Source organism: Musca vetustissima, unplaced genomic scaffold (genome assembly GCF_032173495.1).
Source record: "Musca vetustissima isolate MV318-11 ecotype Yass unplaced genomic scaffold, APGP_CSIRO_Mvet_v1 utg56890, whole genome shotgun sequence".
NCBI lineage: Eukaryota > Metazoa > Arthropoda > Insecta > Diptera > Muscidae > Musca > Musca vetustissima.
Genome location: NW_026880693.1, coordinates 23,656 through 31,554, shown reverse-complemented (window position 1 = coordinate 31,554; position 7,899 = coordinate 23,656).

The following is a 7,899-nucleotide window of genomic DNA, read 5'->3' as shown; positions in this document are numbered from 1 at the left end:
TAACCAAGAGGAGTGGTTGACCATTAAATTGATACCAATTTTATTGTCGTCGGTGCTCGGATGTGGCAGTTACTCTTAAATATTTACAGGTGCTTACGTATTCATATGTAATTTAGTAACCCATTACCACAATAGAGAGCGAAAATATAGCGCTGATCGCTTTGAAATGCTCATTGAGGATCCAGGTATAGTCAAGGACAACGCCTATAATATTCGGTCATCATCAGATAATAATATTGGGATAAAGTAGACCGAAAACTTTATTTTTTGTGTTTTTTTTTTCGAGTCGATCTATAGGTCACAATAGAAAGCCGAACATCACAACACAACCCACGTTGAAGGGAATCTGGACAAGTAATTAGAAGGGCTGTACTGAATATTGGTAATATTCGGAAATATGTCAGTGTATGGAAGACAGAGGGTACAACTATCATGAAATATTACCCAAGCTGGGAATAAAAATCCGCAGAGAGATAGAGTTTTGTGGTAGTTGTGTAGGGTATCGTATGGTCGGTCCCCTCCGTCTGTACTGCTCCGCTCACTGGTTTAAGAATTTATTTGTCAGGGACTGTTGTGGAAATAGGTGTGGATTTTTAAAGGACTTATTATTCAATGACTAGGGTTTAATTTTTTAAGGAATTTATTTTTAAGGACTATGCTGGATTTTGTGAGGAATAATTTGAACGGACTGGGCGTGTCTATTTTAAGAATTTATTCAAGGACTAGGAGAGGATTTTTTAAGTATTTTTTTTAAAAGACTATGCGTTTATTTTTTAGCCTTTTTCTTCAAGGACTAAAGGATATTATTTGCAAGGACTAAGCGTGCATTTTGTATGGATTTCCTTTTTCAAATACTAGATTTTGTTAAGATTTATTTTTGGAAAGGAATAGGTGTGGATTTATTAAAGAATTTTTTCTATGACTAAGGACATTTTTTATAGTAGGTACTTGAAGTAGATGTTTAAAGGACTTTTTTCGTGACACGTCCTTTTTTAATTTCATTTGTATTTATTTCATTTTTTCAATTTTTCAATCACGTGCCTTTTTTGCAACCTTACATAAGGATTACCGTTCATATCCTTTTTGTAGCAGACATTACCAAATATTTGTCGCATACATATGTAACTAAACCCATTTTTTATTAAATTATCCTTAAATTCTTTTATCACCATGCCAAAATCAATACTAATGTGATAATTCTCAGAAAGAAAAAAAAAACAAACCCAACAACAAAGGACGAAATGAAAGAAAGGATAACAAATATCCGTTCTTTTTTGCCATGCTAGGTATTTGTTTATGTTGTAACCTTTGTTCTCGGCATGTTGTCACGGGTAATTTACAAAAATATGTCTTTGATTTTGCTTACAATAACAAAAAAGGCAATGTAAAAAAAATACATGTTACAGTGGTCGGCATATAGAAAAGGAGTGAATTTTTTAAAGAGTAGTTTTCAAAGGACTAACAGATGTGAGGGGTTCCTTTTCAAGGACCAAAAGATGTTTAAATTTGTTTAACAATCGAAAGGGGAGTGTTTTTATACCCTACACAACTATGTTGTCAGGGTATTGTGCAGCCCCAAAAGTTTGTAACGCCGCGAAATATTGGTCCTAGACCCACCTTTAAGTATACCGATCGTCAAGGACCAACAAAGGCGAGTCATTTTTAAAGAATATTTTTTCAAGGACCAAGCTTGGATTTTTTAAATATTTTTTCAATAGACCAACAGGGGCGTACCATTTTTATGAATATTTTCCAAAGGATTAACAGAGGCGTCAATTTTTCAGAAACTTGGATTTTGAAAGGATTATTTTTTTTAAATTTTATTTTTCATTATCTCTCTTACTATTTCGTTTTACCCGTTTTGTTTTATTAATTCCATGTCAGTATTGATTTTGTTGTTGTTTTTTTGTGTTTGCAATTTTTTTATGTGTGTTCCATTTTTTTGGTATTTGTTGTTTTTGGTTTGGTACTTGCCTGTAAAAAGACCTCCATAGTTTTCGAGCTGGCATTTTTGGCCGCCTCGTGTATGGGATAGTAACCATTATTGCAGGCTTTACGTGGACATGCATCAAATTCAGTTATCTAAAAAAATGAAGTGGCCATTGAACGGTTAGGAAAAAAAGAAAAAAAAAATTATACAACATAAATAAATACGACAATGTTATAGACCAGTTTCTTTTTTTTTAATTTTTTTGTGGGAATTTTATAAGAATTAACAATGCACACATGTAAATATATAAACACACACTCACACATATATACACACACACAGAGAAGTGAAGATAATAAAATGGATAGTAAAATCAAAAAAAGAAAAAAAAAACTGTGTACCACAGTTTTCATACAGAAAACGTCAAAAATTGTTAAAAAGATTTTTTGACGGATATTAGGAACTTTTAGAATTTTTTCTTATATGCGAATATTTACATGTTTTTTTTCGTGGTTTTTAATAGAATTTGTTACATTTTTATTACAAATGAAACTACGAGAATACAGTGCATTTATTTTATTATATGTAAAGGATGCACAGTGGGTTACACATTAGAAAAAATAAAAATAAACAACATATAAAAATATATATTAAAATTTCTGAAACGAGTATTTCCAACGCACTACAAAGCGAGATATTTTTAAAATAATTTTTATTTTTTTTTAAGTGGATATTTTGTGGAATTTAACGAAGTGTGGAAGTGTCGAAAAAATTAGTAATTGGTGAATTGGTAAGCCCCATTTTCAAACGAACTGGCTTGGTTTAAATATTATGTTGTGTTTTACTCAAACTAAAAACGCGGGGTTTCGAACCCTAAATCATACTTCTACAATTTTCATGTGAGAAGAAGAAGTGTAGGATATGCCTTAAGGAGTATTTCTTCGAAAGGGAGTTGCAACATCCCAACACTCCTTAATATAGAAAAATACAATTTCGCAGTAACATCATATAAAGATGGATATGCATAAATCTTAGATAAATAAGGCTGTCATTTGAACCCCAAACGTTCTTTCCATGGGTTTGATGTGAGAGGAAGATATAAAGAGCATATCTTAAGGAGTATTTCTTCCATAGGGAATTTCCACCTCCCGTCACTCCTTAGCTTTAAAAAACACCATTCAATAGTAAAACTGTGTCAAAAGTGATATACCGAAGTTGTACTAAAATAAAATAGGAAGTTGAGCCTCTAATATTTATTCCACAAATTTTATGTAGAAGGAAAAAGAGATGGGTATGCCTTAAGGAGTATTTCTTCCAAAGGAATTTGCAAAATCCAATAGTCCTTAATATAGAAAAACGCAATTTAGTAGTAACATCATATAAAGATGGATATACATAACTCTTAGTTAAATAACGCTGTCATTTGAACCCCAAACGTTCTTTCTATGGGATTTATGTGAGAGGAAGAAATGAAGGATATACATTAAGGAGTATTTCTTCTAAAGAGAGTTTCCACCCCCCTCACTCCTTAGCTTTAAAAAACACCATTCAATAGTTAAACTGTGCCAAAAGTGATATACCGAAGTTGTACTAAAATAAAGCTGGGATTTGAACCCTTAATTTTCGCTCCAAAGATTGTATATGGAAGAAAGAAGAGAAGGACATGCATTAAGGAGTATTTCTTCCAAAGGGAGTTTCTAGCTCCCGTCACTCCTTAGCATAAAAAAACCCCTTTAGTTGTAAAAGTGTAACAAAAGTGATATACCGAAGTTGTACTAAAATTAAGCTGGGATTTTAACCTTTAATCTTCATTCCAAACATTTTATGCAAAAAAAAAGAAGAGAAAGATATGCCTTAAGGAGCATGTTTTCCATAGGGAGTTTTATCCTCCCGTCACTCCTTAGCATAAAACACGCCATTCAATAGTAAAACTGTAGCAAAAGTCATATGCCAATGTTGTACTGAAATAAAGCTGGGATTTGATCCCTTAGTCTTCGTTCCACACATTTTATGTAGAAGGAAGAAGGGAAGGATATACCTTAAGGAGCATTTTTTCCAAAGGCAGTTACAACTTTCCGCCACTCCTTAGTATTAAAAAACACCATTCAATAGCAAAACTGTAGCAAAAGGGGTGTACCGAAGTTGTACTAAAATTAAGTAGGGATGTCAACCCTTAGTTTTCGTTCCACAGATTTTATATGGAAGAAGGAATAAAAGCGTTTGTCTTACGGAGTATTTCTTCCAAATGGAGTTGCAGGAAAGGCAGGATCCGTAGTATTAAAAAACTCAATTCAATAATTCAGTTGCACCAAAAATTGTATACCAATGTTGTACTAAAATAAAGTATGGATTTGAGCCCTTAATATTCATTCCTTAAATGTATATACAATAAAAAAGTGAAGGGCATGCCTTAAGGTGTATTTCTTCCAAATGGGGTTTTCATCTCCCGTCACTCCTTAGCATAAAAAAACACCATTCAATAGTAAAACTGCACCAAAAATTATATCTTCTGTGCATGATTTTTATGTTGAATGATTAAGGGAAGGGTAAGCCTTAGATCCGCGATTTTCGAGTTTTCACATAAAATCAATTATTTGCATTGTGGACCAGAGTACGTATACGTAGCGTCAACACGTATACGCTTCAAAGGCCACATAGAAAATGTCATTGCGAAAAATGATTACAATTATAGCGAAAATGTTATGTTTTTTTTTAGAAAAATAGTGACATTTTTTATTTAATGTCACTGCAATCTTATGAAGAAACGAAAAAAAAAATTATATCGAATGCTGAAAAATCACTCGGAGTTAAAAAATCAAAAAAAAAACTGATTCTTATATCCTCAAACATTTTTTAAATAAAAGAACCCTTTCATCTTAAAAATACTAAAATAAACGTTTGGACTTTTTAAAAATACTGTTTAGCGAACATATATAAAGCTAGAGGGTTTTAAAATGTTTCCAAAGAGTCCCTAGATTTTTAACCAACTATTTCTTCAAAATATTCTGTCTTTATATCCTACACAACAATGTTGTCAGGGTATTATAGCTTTGTGCAGTCCCAAGAGTTTGTAACGCCGATCGTCATATCTCGACTAGCTGAGTCGATCTAGACACAGGTTGCAATTATGGCACAAACATCGCAAATTTTCACAGGGTGAAGGGGATCGGATCAAAGAATAAACATGCCTGTTTTGATAAAGATCGGTCGATATTCAGCGGGTAAAATAAACCCTGACTTTTGTGTGAAAATGACAAAATTTGTATTCTATGGCGTATATATTTACTCCTGAAGGACATAGACCTGAAAAGTATATCCAAGAGTATATCCAAGAGGAGTCGTTGGCCTTTAAATTGATACCAATTATATTGTCGTATGTAATCGAATGTTGGAGTTACACGTAAATATTTACAGGTGCTTACGTATCCATATATTATTTAGTAGGGCGAAAATATAGTGCCGATCGCTTTGGAATTTTCTATGAGTATCCAGGACATCGCCTATAATTTTCGGTGATGATCAACTAATAATATTGGGATGAAGTAGATCGAAAATGTATTTTTTTAAGTTATTTCGAGTCAATATATAAGCCACATTACATAACAACCCACGGTGAAGGATAGCTGGACAAGTAATTAGAAGGGCTGTACTGAATATTAGTAATAATAATATTTGTTGACCTCTAGTCGATCAAGAGGGTGCAAATATCGCGAAGTATTGCCCAAGCTCAGAATGTAGTACCGCAGAAGTTGTGTAGGGTATCTTATGGCTGGCCCCGTCCGACTATACTGCTCCGCTCACTGGTTTTTTTATAAAATTTTTGTCTGAGCAACCTGGATTTTTAAACAGGTACTTTTAAATTTCAAATTAAAATAAAAAGGCTGGGGTCTTTTTAATTGGCCCATTATAAAATATAAAAAAAAATTTAATAGGAAATAGAAGAAGAAAAATCAAACGTGTTGTCTCATTAAAAATTTTAATTATGAACAGCATTGCGTATACGTAGTGTCAACACTTATACGCACCAATGCCCTAGATATTCTTCGACATATTTTTAAAACAAACTACGGACATTTTGTATATATTTCATATACACCTGTAATTTTTATACAGTAGACCAGGGATATAAGAGCATCTTATATATGAAAAATGAGACATATGAAAATGTTTCAACCCTATAAGAAAAACCCGCTTACCCGCGAATTTTGATTTTTTATGGAAATTTTGAAATCATTAATAAATTTTGGTGTAGTTAATTTTAAAACCCAAAAAATAAAAACTATGATTTACAATTACGATTTTTTCTGAATTTTTATAAAATATTTCTAAAACCTAATTTTATCAGAAGTATTTTTGAAAACAATAAAATAATACTTGAATTTTTAAATATATTTTTCTGATGTAATAAGAGACACCAAATAAAAAATTATATTTTTAAAATAATATTTTTTTTTCAAAAAACAAGAAATCTATTTTTTTGTTAAAAAAAAATACAATCAAAGTGCAAATGCTACAGATTATTCACATTAAACAATAAGGGACCTCGTTGTGTATACATAACGTCAACACTCATACACACCATGGTCCCCATACAATAATTTTTATACAAAATAATACCTTAAAGACTTAAAGAAAACGCTTCAATTTACACACACCAATAGACAAATATAATAAGAAAACAGACAGAAAACGCACACACACAGACAATATACATACAAAAATTATATTATTACAAAATATTTATGCTAATTATTATGTAGTATATACGCAAAATTAAAAAAATTAAAAGAAAATATTATTACTTTAATTTAATTTTTTGTGTGGCGGTTTATGACTCTTTCATACAAACACACACATACATCCTTTATATATATATATACATGTAACATAAACATATTTTCTTTAATTTTTTCCAATGCCTTCTTACATTCCTGGCAAAGAATTTCGCACAAAAAAGAAAAGAAAAAAATAGAAAACTCAAAAAACATTTCATGATAATGGTGATGGAGGTGGTTGGTGTAGTCATAATCAATAGAGGGAAAGGGGTGATCCAAAAAATATATATAGATATGAAAACAATGATTGATTAACGTTCAATGTTCAGATATTCAATGCGCATTTTTATTTATGGAGAAGAAGATAAACAAAAAAGTTTGTAGTTTGTTTTTTTATCTCAACATAAAGTAATTAAGTCGGTAAACAAGCCAAATTAGAAAACCAGATAATGTACCCTGCATTTCCATACCAAAATTCTGGCACATTCCTCGTGATCATAGATGGCGGCCAAGTGCAACGCCGTACGTCCATGTTCTCCGCCCTGCTGGATGTCGATGACATTACGATATTTGCCCATGACGCGTAACGCTTCGACCCGATTCAGTTCGGTGGCCAGGTGTACGGGTGCCTGTTTCTTTTCGTTGAGAATGCTTGTGTCCACGGGTCTTTTGGAAGCCATAGAATAAAAAATAGAAAATACGAAAGGAGTAAAAAAGAGAGTGAAATTAATTAATGCATCTAGTTGTTGTTTTTTTAATTGATTCTAAGAATGCAGTGCTAAAAGGGAAATTTGACAAGTTAATTAAGGTGGTTGTGTAAGAAACAAGTCATGAGGACCAATTACTGTGGCCATTTTTTTATTTTTCTGCAATTAATTACAGGTGTGTTCAACTTCCTTGTGCTGCCTTTGCGAACAATTCGTTGATTGCCGAAGAAATTAATAAAATATTGAAAACTATTGTCCAGGTAATTAAACGGAATGGAAAAATATTTCTGTTTATATAATTTCTTGGAAAATGTTAGGTAGTTTATTGGAAATTGTGTATCTGTTCTCCATTCGTCTGTTATGAAAGTCCGGGAAACAATTTCAGTTTCACACGTAAAACAAGCGAATATATACAAAATTGAGTTGAAATTAAAAGAAATGTGTACGTCTTGGCGTATACGTTGCGCCAGTAATTATACGCCCCGAT